This window comes from Cavia porcellus, unplaced genomic scaffold (assembly GCF_034190915.1).
Source record: "Cavia porcellus strain 051 isolate PalLab524CR breed Dunkin Hartley unplaced genomic scaffold, mCavPor4.1 scaffold_2, whole genome shotgun sequence".
In the NCBI taxonomy this organism is placed as follows: domain Eukaryota; kingdom Metazoa; phylum Chordata; class Mammalia; order Rodentia; family Caviidae; genus Cavia; species Cavia porcellus.
Window position 1 is genome coordinate 133650237 of NW_026947485.1, and position 13935 is coordinate 133664171.

Below are 13935 nucleotides of genomic sequence, written 5' to 3' on the forward strand. Positions count from 1 at the left end.
CATAGCAGAAAATAAAAGTCTGTTAAAGGGAACTGCTTGAAACTATTTGAAAATGACCCCAAATGCTCCCCGCTTTCAAGTTATCTCACAAGGTATGCTATTGTGTGGCTGATGCATAATCTGACTCCCACCTACTAAGCCATCTTCAAATGTCAGACTCTCATTTCTAGCAATTCTACACGATTGTGTTATTTAAAACTTTTCAAACCTCTTCATTACCTTACTTAGTTTTCACAACAATTCTCTAAGATTCTAAACGAGTAAACAGAAACTCACCTACCATCATTTACTTTGAACTAAAGCTCATGTCTTTTAACTTTATTTTGAAGTAGTTCTACATTACAAGAAAAGTTGTAAAAGTTGTGTGAAGAGCACCTGTACAGGTCGCCCAGATTCACTCACCATTGAAGCATTTTTACTATATCTGACCCCTGCCCCATGTCAAGAGAATCATTGAAAGCAAATGATATTCATATTTTTGAAGAATTCAAGGCAAGAGCCAGGTTGGTGATAGATCCCTATAATCTCACCTACTTGGGAGGCTGAGGCAGGAGAATGGCAAATTTGAGGTCAGCCTGGGCAACTTAGTGAGATGTTGTTTAAAAAACAGAACAAAACCCCGAACAATTTGGGGAATATAGCTCTATGTTCCCTGCATTCATCCCCAGTACAAAGAAAAGAGAGCTCAATTAGTTTTGTAGAAAGCGTCTTAAATAGGGTTTTTCTAGTGTGTCCAAAGGACTTGATCCGTGTCATGCATTTTGACAGAACATTACTTGGGGATAGTATTGTTACCCCTGGGAGGTAGACTGTATGGAGATGGGGAGGCTTTCTGGGGATAGAGGGAGATAGGAGGGAGAGGAGGTGAGCTAAAAAGGATCAAGTGTAGCATGTACGAATTTCCCAGGATAAATGTATTTATTATGCATCATGATGTATACTAATTTTTTAAAAAGAGGAAAAGGCATCAATCACATTAAAGAGGCAATAGTTCGTCTCATCACTGGTGATCTCCACCACATTTTGCTGTTACAAGGTTGCTGTTTTAGGCTTTAGTGTCAGCCAGGGCTTTTGAAGCAATCTGTTAGGATTAATTTTCACACAGGCAGCTGGTGTTTCCAACTCAGCCTATGACCTGCTGAATGTACTCCAGCTCTCACAAGGCCAGCCCCACAGCTAGGTGGAAAATGACATCATTTTCACCCGATCTATAATCCAGCCTGAGTATCTTAAGGATTTGTGGTAGAGTATAATGTATACTATAACCCTACAGGTCTGAAAAGAAAGCAGGTCACATACCTTCATGATTACAGGAGGGGAGAAGAAACTGATGACACATGGTGGAGCCTTCTTCTTCTTCTGCCTACAAGCATGTCCAGATCATATTATCTCCCTATCACAGACTTCTGTTAAATTATATGATAGCTAAAGGTAACGACTGCATCCCTTAATTAAAAGGAGAACTGCTTATGGAAGTTTCAAAAACTTCATCTGTGACATAGACTGGAACTGGAAGCCTTTGCCAGACTTTCTGATGTCAAAGATAGTGTTTTGGTGCAAAGCAAAAGAAAATGGTTAATTTTTCTCTTTTTTCTCATACTATGTTAGAAGCTATGTGGTGCTGGTCATAAACCATGGTGAAGCTTAAAAAGCCATTTAATGAGATCTCGTGGTCTGAATCATCTGACCAGTTGTGAAGAGAATATGCAGAGATTTATCCCTTTCTCTTTTTGCAGCAATAAAGATATATTTTGGGGGCGAATGCCAAGGGTAGAATAAGTCATGTTTGGCACTGCAGCAGGAGACACTATTCAAGGAAAGCAGACAACTAGGACACTTTCGAAGCAGGAAGTCACGGCAGATAGCGCTACTCTCATCACTGGTAATTACCGGCCTTCCAGCTTTAATACATGGCTGCTGCGAAATAAAAGCTAGGTGGCAATTTCTACAGATCGTCATTTTGTTAGTCAGCAGTAAAGAGACGGTAACTAAGCAGTAGACAGATTTTTTTAAACCTGTAAGGTAAAAGAGATTAAAGGTATTATTCATAGGCTAGACTTAAAAGACCAATATTTTAATTATGCTCTATTTTTCTGGTCCTCAAAAATAATTCTACTGCCAATGGAGAATTAGTAAAAAAGGATTTAGAGCCTGGTGTGGTGGCACATGCCTGTAATCTTGGCACTCTAGGAGGCTGAGACAGGAGGATTACAAGTTTGAGCTCAATGCAGGCAAGTTAGTGACATTATGAGACCATGTTTTGAAGTTAAAGGGGGAGAGGGGTTAGGGTGTGGTGCACTGGGTTTGTTCCCCAACGCCACCACCACCATCGCCACCACCACCAGCCCAATAACAGCAACAACAAAAGTGAGAAGGTTTAAGGTCAAGATAGTGCAAGACAGAATTGTAATTGTGTTAATATCAAAGAAAATTCCAAAATCTTTGTTGTTCAGAGAATCAGAGATCAGCTGTTCTTTGGGAATCAATAGGGAACAAAAAACTCATAAAAATGTGTGGAAAAAGTATTTCCCCTTAAGTCCACCACTTATTGGAGTAGGCTAGGATAAACTGCTTAATTTATACAGAACCTTTTTTTTTTAAAGTGGATCTTAATAGTTAACCAACAGGCTTACATTCTCTTTGCAAGAGCCCCACCAAGTGGCCATCCAGTTTGTGAGTGAAAATCAGAAAAAGAGATTAGGAATAGCAACACTGATAGCAGAAGGAGAAAAGCCATTCTTCCACCGAGGGATTCTTATCCAGGCTTTGCGTTTAGGCGACACATCTGCTTTCCCTCACCCTTTGCTTTTGGGAACTTACTTGTCCTTACTTGAACTACGCTTGCTCTTTGACCTCATGACCCCCATATCCTCTGAGTCCTTCATTTTCTCCTTGTTAATCAGTCCCTGTCTTCCCGGACACTGGTGTGCACTACTTAAATCATTGCTCTCTAGCTATCCTTCTTCTCTCAGCCTGCAGCTGGGAAGCTGAGAGTTCCCAGAGAAAAATCACGTGACTGCACACAGACACCATTACCCTGTTGCTTTCTGACCAGGGTTGGCAGCTTGTGTGTGTGTGTGATCAGTTGACAGTGGCTGTTTCAAACATTTCCCCCTGCTCCCAAAGCTTCTTCCCATCCCTACCTCTTTTTCTACCAAACACATGGAGTAAAAATTGTAAAAAGCAGCTCCTGGGAAGGGCACATTTGTTCACACTGGCTGCCAGCGTGTGGCAAGGGGGTGTCCGGTCCCTGTCGTATTTACGTAGCCCGATTTCTGCATAGCAACCACAGTGTCATTTTCTCCTTTGGTCATTCTTTTAGTCACCACTGTGTGTTCCTCTTTCTTTTCTCCCTGCCTGAACATTAAATGTTGGCTTTGGCTCTAAGTTTCTTCTCAGATCCACGGCTCCAAGGTGCACCAGTTTTGTATGACAATCTCTCCTAGTTGTGGACTGAGTTTTACACTTGAATTTCCTATAAAATGTAGCATTTGTGAAACTGGACTTCCTTTTCTCCAAACCTGTCTGTTTTGTCTGTTTCTGTTTTTGACTTGAATGTTGTATTTTCACGAAAGGCAGGCAGGTTGCTTAACAAGTCACCCGATTCCCTTCCGTGGGAGTCCTGGGTTCATTTATACCTAACTTGCAGTTCCTCTGCTTCCTCTTTCCTGTACCCATAAGCACTCTTTAATTAAGGCCTTTGTGATTTCTTACTCCATTACCGTCATTAAACTCTTCAGAGCAAGCTTTCCTCCCATGTCACATACCAGTTATTAGCATTTTCTTACAATTTTTGTTAAAACTGGGAATCAAACTCAGGACCTCGTGGTTGTCAGGCTTGTGCTGCTGAGCTCTATCCCCGGCCAGAGAGTTCTTATAAAATGCTATTGTTTGCAAACTTAGATTTAACTTTTTGTTTTTCTAGATAACTTCAAAGCTTCCCCTACATGTTCCATCTTTGAGAAGACAAAACCTTGCTCAGGGCTGTTTTCTTGGGCTTTACTGCCGAACAGCCAGGCTTCTAGCTGAAAAGACTAGAAGGGTTTTAGAATGGACAGTAAGGATTTCTTGGAGTTATTACCAAGCATGCAGATTCTTGGACTGGGCCTACACTTTATGAGTTGGACTCTCCAGGATTGGGGCTTTATTTCTCTAACGGTTTTTATGACCAGGGCAATTTGTGAAATTCTGTGTGACTGTTTCTTCTAAACAGACTTTTTGCTTATGCTGCAATACTTTGCTCCTTTGCCTTTCAGAATTTTAGATTGTGTTAACCTAACAGGTTATACTTATTCTGACTTGGAGACCCCTTCTCTGTGCTTCTATACCAAGTGGGCCTCTGTTTTTTCCTGGTACACAGGAAGTTGTATTTGACCGACTTGCCTATTTTATACTGGCTCTACAAATTCAGCATATAATTTTCTTTTCTCCCAATATAAGAGACAAATTATAGGTATATGACAAAAATTATCTTGATGTGCACATTTTTCTTTTCTTTTTTTTGGTTTAAGGTCTTACTCTGTAGTCTAGGTTGGCCTTGAACCTGGAATCTTCCTGTCACAGCTTCCTGAGTGCTTGGATTAAAGGCAAATGCCACCATACACAGCTAATATGTAAAGCTAACAAATTCAACATAGTGTTTGTTATGGATTTTTTTCTGTTACCTCTAAAGATCAACAAAAGAAGACTTCCATACAGCTATTTAAAAAATCTGAGTTACCATCTGTGTTATCAAACCTATGAGAGGAGAAGTTTTTGAAACAGGTGTATTTCCACAGAGTCTGTAGTGATTTCACCTTTTCCATTCCTTATTGCATGAACTTGAGTTTTTTCTTTCCTTTGTAAAATAAGGTTGGCTGCTCCCAAACTGGAAACTCAGCTGGCTGCTGGAATAGGTCCGTGCACCATCCGGAGCCCTGGGTAGACTTTAAGAACATCTCTTCTGGAGCTCAAGGACCCGCCCAGAGTCCAGCCACACTCGGCTGTGCTTGGCAGGTTTCAGGCCTGTGCAGGACAGGCCCAGTGACCTTTTCCCAAACTGGGAAACTCAGCTGGCGGCTAGGGTAAATTTGGGAGCCACCCCGAGGCCTGGGAGGTTTTATGATCATCTCTTCTGGAGCTCAAGCACTCTTCCAGAGCACAGGACACTAGACTAGCCTTGGAAGGTTTTGTGGACCAGTTGGTCCAGTGAACTTCTTCAATTACAGGATTTGAGACCAGGTGAAGTGAGTTCCAGGGCATTGGACTTCGCCCAGGGAGAGCTTTAACCCATCACCCACAGTGGTTAGGTGCCTGCCCAGCTACCTGGAACACTGAAGGTGGCACGGGAGGGCCTGAGGGCCTAACTGGACCAGGCTCAGCAACTTCGATTCAGTCCCAGGAGCCTAGGTCACAGGAGACAATTTCCAACACATCGAGGGGAAGCCTGGAAACAACACTTGAAGCACAGGAATATAGGAAAATGACAAAGCAAAAGACCAAAATGCAATCTCAAACCTCCAACCCATCCCAAGAAACCATAGGAGCTATGTACATAGAAGAAAATATATGCCATACACCTGAAATACCTGAAATAATAGCACCTGAAATAAAGAAGCAACTCTGGGAAGCTTTAAAGGAATCCAAATTAGAAATAATATCACAGGTAAAAGAAGAAATGTTAAAAGAAATGCAAGAGATGCTGAACATATCTAAAGAAGACACAGTTAAATAATCAGAGGAACTAAACAAAAAGGTAGAATCCCTGGATGAACAATATAATAAACAAACAGAATACATAAAGCAGATGCAAAGAGATACAAAGGAAATCAAAAATTCCATTGAAAGTTGTAAAAACAGCCTCAATGAAAGTGAAGATAGAATTTCAGACCTTAAGACAAGATTGTGGCTAATGAACAGGAAAGGAAAGATCTTTTAAAAATAAGAAGGAATCAGGAAATAACAATTCAACAGCTGGAAGATGATGCAAAGAAAAATAACATATGATTGATAGGGATAAATGAAGAAGAAGGGGAAAACATAAAGGATGTCAAGAGGGTATTTAGGGAGTTAATAGCTGCAAATTTCCCAAACATGAGAATGGAAACTGACATCATGATCAGTGAAGCATATAGAACTCCAAATAGTCATAACCAAAATAAAACTACACCCAGACATATAATAATCACCATCCCAGAAATCCAACATAAGAATAGAATATTAAAAGCTGTCAGAGAGAAAAGACAGTTCATTTATGAAGGAAAACTTATCAAAATCACAGCAGACTTCTTAGCACAAACAATAAAGTCAAGAAGGAGCATGGAGTGAAGTATTTCAGATCCTAAAGGAAACCGATTTCCAACCTAGACTGATGTACCCTGCCAAACTGTCCTTCAAAATTGATGGAGAAATAAGATACTTCTATAACAAAGAACAGGTGAAGATCTTCATGATCACCAAACCACCCCTGCAAAGAATACTGAAAGACAGTTTAGATACATTAGGAAAACCTCTAAACAAAACAGACAAATAGAACGGAAAGATAAAGATTCAACAGCAGAAAGATAACATGTCAATAAAAAACCAACATATAACAGTTATAACCATTAATGTAAATGGTGTCAATGCACAAATTAAAAGAAACAGACTGGTGGAATGGATTAAAAAACAAATTCAAACATACACTGTTTACAAGAAAGCCATGTAACCCAAAAGCATACTCACAGACTGAAAGTCAAAGGATGGAAACAATACTTCATGCAACAGGGAACCCACCCACCCCCCAAAAAAAGTGGAGGTAGCTATTCTGTTTGTAGATAATGTGAACTTCAAACCAAGAATGGTCAGAAGAGATAAAGAAGGTCGTTACACACTGGCTAGGGGAAAATTTCAAGAGGAAGAGATACCAGTCTTAAATATATAATGCACCAAATTCCAGAGCGCCCAGTTATATAAAGCAAGTATTAACAGAAATGAAAAACCCAATTATACAATTATAACAGGAGACTTTAACACACCATTGACACAAAGGGACAGATCAACCAGACAGAAAATAGACAAATAACAGTATTGAATCATACCTGTAAACAAATAAACTTGATAGATATATACAGAGTGTTCCACCCAACAACATCAGCATACACATTCTTCTCAGCAGTAATGTGACATTCTCTAAAATAGACCATATATTAGCTCACAGAACATATTTAAATAAATGCAAAAGAGTTGAAGTTATCCCATGCATGTTATTGGACCACAGTGCCATGAAACCAGAAATTAATGATAAAAGATACTGCAAAAATCCCACAAACACATGGAAACTGAAGAAAACACACCTTGAGTAATCAGTGGGTCACAGGGGAAATTAAAGAAGAAATTAAACAATACCTACAAGCAAAGGAAAATACAAATACAACTTACTGGAACCTGTGGGATGCAATGAAAACTGTCCTCAGAGGAAAATTTAATGCACTGAGTTCCTATATCAGGAAAACAGAATGAATACAAATAAATAACCTGATGCAACACCTCAAACATCTAGAAAGAAGAGTAAGTCAAGCCCAAAGCCAAAAGAAGAGAGGAAATTATAAAAATCAGAGCAGAAATTAATGCAATAGAGACTAAGAAAACAGTCCAAAGAATCAATGAATCAAAGAGTTGGTTCTTTGAAAGAAAAAATAAAATTGATAAGCCCCTAGCCAATCTTATTAAAAAAGGAAGACAAAGCTCAAATTCATGCAATAAGGAATGAAAAATGCAAAATCAGTACAGACTCTGTAGAAATACAAAACTTCATCAACACCTATTTTGAAAACCTGTACTCTCATAGGTTTCATAGCACAGAAGAAATAGATTCCTGGAAACATATGGAGTACCAAAGCTAGGTCAAGAAGATGTAAAACTGCTGAATAACCCAATTTCTACTAATTAAATTGATAATGTAATTAAGTCCTTACCTACAAAGAAGAGCCCAGGCCCGGATGGATTCACTGTGGAATTCTACAAGAAATACAAAGAAGATTTGATGTCAACACTCCTCAAACTCTTCAATGAAATTGAAAGGAAAGCAATCCTTCCTAATTCATTCATGGAAGCAAACATTACTCTAGTACCAAAACCTCAGAAAGACCCAACTAAAAAAGAGAAATACAGGCCAATCTCCCTAATGAATACAGCTGCAAAAATCCTCAATAAAATATTGGCAAATAGGATGCAGCAAATTATCAAGAAGATTATACACCATGACCAAGTGGGATTCATCCCAGGCATGCAGGGATGGTTCAACATATGTAAATCAATAGCATTTCTATACGCTAACAATAAAATCACTGAGAGAGAAAAAAGAGAAGTTACACCCTTCACACTAGCAACCAAAAAAAAAAAATGAAATATTTAGGAGTTATTCTCACAAAAGAAGTGAAAAACCTTTACAGGGAAAATTATAATACACTGAAAAAAGAAATTAAAAAGAATCTCAGAAATTGGAAAGACATCACTTGCTTATGGATAGGAAGAATGAATATTTTGAAAATGCCATTCTCCCAAAACTGCTATACAGATTCAATGCAATCCCAATAAAAACACTATCCACATACCTCATGCATCTAGAGAAACTATTCCTCAAATTCATCTGTAACCAGAAGAGACCTAGAATAGCAGACAGTTCTAAGCAGCAAATGCAAGTCAGGAGACATCACAATCCCTGACTTGAAGTTATACTACAAAGCAACTGTAGTAAAATCAGCATGTTACTGGAATCAAAACAGAGCCCAAGATCAATGGAATAGATTAGAAGACACAATCACAACTACAAACACACTCAACCACCTTATTTTTGATAAAGGGGCCAAACATGTTCACTGGAAGAATCAGAGTCTCTTTAATAAATGGTGTTGGAAAAACTGGCTGTCCATATGCTGAAAACTAAAACTAGATTCATGCCTATCACTATGTACTAAATTAAAATCTAAATGGTTCAAAGATCTGAATATTAAAACAGAAACACTAAATCTATTGGAAGACAAATTGGATAAAAACCCTGAAGACATTGGGGTAGGTAAAGAATTCATGAACAGGAGTCAAACCACATGGGAAACACTTCCCAGAATCAATAACTGGGATCGCTTCTTCTTAAAAAGTTTCTGCATGTTAAAAGAAATCTCCAGCATAGTGAAAAGAAAACCCACAAACTGGGAAAAAAATCTTATTGAATCATTCTTCCTATAAAGGATTTGTGTCTAAAACATATAAAGAATTAAAAAAAGAATCAGACCCCCAAAATTCAAAGATCCAATACAAAAATGGGCATCTAAGATGAATAAACAATTCTCAATGAAGAAATACAAATGGCAAATAAATACAAGAAAAACGTACATCATCATTACTCTTTAGAGAAATGCAAATTAAAACCACACTGAGATTCCATCTCACTCCAGAAAGAATGGCCAGGATCAAGAAAACTACCAACAACAAATGCTGGAAAGGCTGTGGGGAAAAAGGAACTCATCTGGACTGTTGGTGGGAGTGTAGACTGGTGCAACCATTGTGGAGGTCAGTGTGGAGATTTCTCAAGATATTGTGATTGGAAGTCCCATCTGTTTCAGCTATTCCACTTCTAGGCATATTCCTAGAAGAAGTGAAAACATCATACCACAGTGATATATGTGCACCCATGTTTATAGCAGCACAAATTTGTAATAGCCAGATCTTGGAAACAACCTAAGTGTCCATTAACTGAAGATTGGATAAAAAGTTGTGGTATTTTTATACAACGGAGTACTACTCAGCTATAAAGAATTGAGATACTTATAAATAAATGGGTACAACTTGAGACCATACTCATAAGTGAAATAAATCAAACTCACATGTATAAATACCGAATAGTTTCCCTAGTGTAAGAAATGGTAAGAATACGTAAAAGTATGTGGTAAACACGATTCCCCATTATATTGCTTTGAAGCTTTATAATATTTTTATTCATTAATGGGAATGGTTTTATTCTGGCTTGTTTAATTTTATTGTTGGTGATGGTATGAACAGTTATTTTGAAGAAAAAAGACAATATAATAGCTAATGCTGATTTAATATCATCTTGTTTTGAAGTCCCTTGAAGCTTTTGTTCTTCTGTCTCCATTGGTTTATCATGTTGTATCTTATTGAATTTTATTATATGTGATAGTATAAACAAAATTTTTTATAGATAAGGAGATAATATAGAAAGCATTGTTTGTTTTCTGTTAGTTTGTTCTAAATACCCTGTAATACTTTCATTCTCTTGAATGGTTTTACACTGTCATGTTGTGTTTGAGGCTATAATATATGAAGTTATACTCCAGTATTTCAAGGAAAGAGACATAACAGGCACTGTTATGTTGGGTTATCTTGTGGTGAAACACTGTTGCTTAAATTGTTCTGTTCTGACCTGTGTTATTATGTTGTTATGTCCTCTTTTATCTTAATCTCCTTTCTTTTTAAAAATATTTTTAATAAAAAAAGAAAAATGAAAAAAATAAGATTGGCTTATCAATTTGATTGGTTGAGGGGCTTATCAATTTTATTTATTCTTTCAAATAACCAACTCTTTGATCCATTGATTCTTTGGATTGTTTTCTTAGTCTCTATTGAATTAATTTCTGCTCTGATTTTTATAATTTCCTCCCTTCTTTTGGCTTTGGGCTTTATTTGCTCTTCTTTTTCTAGATTTTGTTTTCCTGATGTAGGAACTCAGTGCAATAAATTTTCCTCTGAGGGCCGCTTTCATTGCATCCCACAGATTCTGGTAAGTTGTATGTGTATTTTTTTGCTTGTAGGTACTTTCCAATTTCTTCTTTAATTTCCTTTGTGAACCACTGATTGCTCAAGAGTGTATTATTCAATTTCCATGTGTTTGTGGGGTTTTAGCAGTTTCTTTTATCATTAATTTCTGGTTTCATGGCACTATGATCAGATAACATGAATGGGACAATTTCAATTTTTTTGCATTCCCTTAAATATATTCTGTGGGCTAGTATATGGTCTATTTTAGAGAATGACCCATGTACTGCTGAGAAGAATGTGTATGCTGGTGTTGTTGGGTGGAACACTCTGTATATGTCTATCAAGTTTATTTGTTCACAGATGTGATTCAGTTCTGTTATTTCTTTGCTGATTTTCTGTTTGGTTCATCTGTCTCTTTGAGTCAATGGTGTGTTAAGGTCTCCTATTATAATTGTGTTATTGCTTATTTGATTTTTCATTTCTGTTAATACTTGCTTTGTATAGCTGAGTGCTCTGGAATTTGGTGCATATATATTTAAGATATTTATCTCTTCCTCTTGAAGCTTTCCCCTAACTAGTATGTAGTGACTTTCTTTATCTGTTCAGATCATTCTTGGTTTGAAGTTCACATTGTCTGCAAACAGAATTGCTACCTCTCTTTTTTAGGGGGGGGGTGTTCCTGTTGCATGAAGTATTGTTTTCCATCCTTTGACTTTCAGTCTTTGAGTTTCCTTTTGGGTTAGATGGGCTTCTTGTATAGAGTATGTGGTTGGATGTTGTTTCTTGATCAATTCTGCCAGTTTATTTCTTTTAATTGGTGAATTGAGTCCATTTACATTAATAGTTATAACTGTTATATATTGACTTATTATTGATACGCTATCTTTCTACTGTTGTATTTTTACCTTCCCATTCTATTTAATTGTCTGCCATGCTTACTGGTTTATTCCTATGTGTACCTAGACTGTCTTTCAGTATTCTTTGCAGGGGTGGTTTGGTGATCCTGAAGTTCTTCAGCTGTTCTTTGTCATGGAAGTATCTTATTTCTCCATTAAGTTTGAAGGACAGTTTTGCAGGGTACATCAGTCTAGGTTGGAAATCGTTTTCCTTTAGGATCTGAAATACTTCCTTCATGCTCTTCTTGACTTTATTGTCAAGAAATCTCCTCCATGCCCTTGGCTCCTGGGACTAAATGTAGGTTGCTGAGAAGTCTGCTGTAATTCTGATAGGTCTTCCTTCATAGATGAACTGTCTTTTCTCTCTGACAGCTTTTAATATTCTATTCTTATGTTGGATTTCTGGGATGGTGATTATTATATGTCTGGGTGTAGTTTTATTTTGGTTATAGCTATATGGAATTTTATATGCTTCACTAATCTGAATGTCAGTTTCTATTCTTATGTTTGGGAAATTTTCAAACTATTACTTCTGTAAATAGCCTCTTGATATCATTTGTGTTGTCTCCTTCTTTTTCATTTATCCCTATTAATCTTTTGTTGCTTTTCTTTGCATCATTTTGCAGCTGTTAAATTATTTCCTGATTTCCTGTTATTTTTAAAATATCTTTCCTTCCTGCTCACTAGCTGCAATCTTGTCTTCGAAGTCTGAAATTCTCTCTTCACTTTTGTTGCGGCAGTTTTGACAGCTTTCAATAAAATTTTTGATTTTTTGTATGTTTCTTTGAATCTGCTTCATGTATTTTTTTGTTTCTTATATTGTTTATCCAGGGATTCCATCTTTTTGCATTGTTCCGCTAATTTTTAAATTGTGTCTTCTTTAGATGTGTTCAGCGTTTCTTTCATTACTTTTTTTCATTTCTTCTTTTACCTGGGAGATTATTTTTAATTTTATTTCCTTTAAAGCTTTCTGGAGTTGCTTCTTTATTTCAGTTTCTATAATTCCAGGTATTTCACGTGTATGGCTTATATTTTCTTCTATGTACATGGCTCTTATGGTTTCTTGGGATGAGCTGGAGGTTTGAGGTTGCATTTTGTTTTTTCGTATATTTCCTTTGTCAGTTTCCTATACTTCTGTGTTTCAAGTAATGTTCTAAAGCTTCCCTTGGGCGTGTTGGAAATCTCCTCCATGCCCTTGGCTCCTGGGACTAAATGTAGGTTGCTGAGCATGGTGCAATCAGGCCTGCAGGATGTCCCCTGCCACCTCTGGTGTTCCAGGAAGCTGGACGGGCTCCTAGTCACTGTGGATCATAGTCCAAACCTCTCTGGGGCTCATGCCAATGTGCTGGAACTCACCTTGTGTGCCCTCATGTCCCTTGATTGAAAGAAGTTTGCTGGGTGTGATGTAGTGGGGCCCGATAAACCTCCCCTGCCTAATTAGTGTATCTGGAACCTGGGCAGGCCATTCACTGCTGGGAGTGATGATCTTAAACTCTCCCCCTGCCCACACTGGTGAGCTGGAACTCACCTTGTGCAGCCTCAGCTTCCCCAATTGAAAGAAGGTCCAACACTAATGTTGTCTTGAAAATTGTACTCTCTGTTATGGTATGAATTTTTCTGTCCCCTAAAACTTACATGTTGCAACCCTAAAGATGATAGCATTAAGAGATGGGGGTTCTTAGGGGGATAATAGGGAGCCCTCCTGTGTAGGATTAATACTTATGAAAGAGACCCCAAACACCAACCTTGTCTTATCCAGGGAGAGATACATCCAGAAAGAAGGAAGTGAACATGCTAGACACTGAGTCTGCCAGGACCTTGATCTTGAATTTCTCAGCCTCCAGAACTGTGGGAAATCAATGTGTGTTGTTTATAATCCACTCAGGGGATTCAAGGAAAATGGCAGAGAAGTGAGAAGCAGAAAAACAGTCTCTCTAATATGTGGTGTCCAGATGCTGGAATACAGCAATGTGAGGAAGAGAAGGAGGAAAGTGAGTGTTCAGGACCCAGCAAGGATCAGAAATGAGAATTGAAGTCCATGGAGAAAGCAAAGAGACTTTAATGAAAAACAAGGAGGTGGCAAGTGATGTTTTATCCCTGACCATTGATTCACCATGTGGGAAGGATTACCCAAACCTGCAGACCCACAGTGACAACTAGAAGCCCCAGATGATTCTACAGAGAAATGCACCAGTGCGATGGAGCAGAGAATGCACTGCAATGAATGGTGAGTTATTTCGGCTCAGATATCTCTTAGGAGAGAGTGACTGGCCAGTAGCTGGCTTGGAGATGGGACAGCTGAGCT

General features: G+C 38.1%; 1 long non-coding RNA gene across 1 annotated transcript in view; it reads left to right on the forward strand.

The window, feature by feature from the left end:
* The window catches only part of LOC134472909 (uncharacterized), a 44433-nt gene that overhangs the window by 5563 nt on the left and 24935 nt on the right, over positions 1-13935 (forward strand). Inside the window, exon 2 of the long non-coding RNA XR_010042931.1 lies at positions 13516-13857. This is a non-coding gene — a long non-coding RNA (uncharacterized LOC134472909). The remainder of the gene's footprint in view (positions 1-13515; positions 13858-13935) is intronic.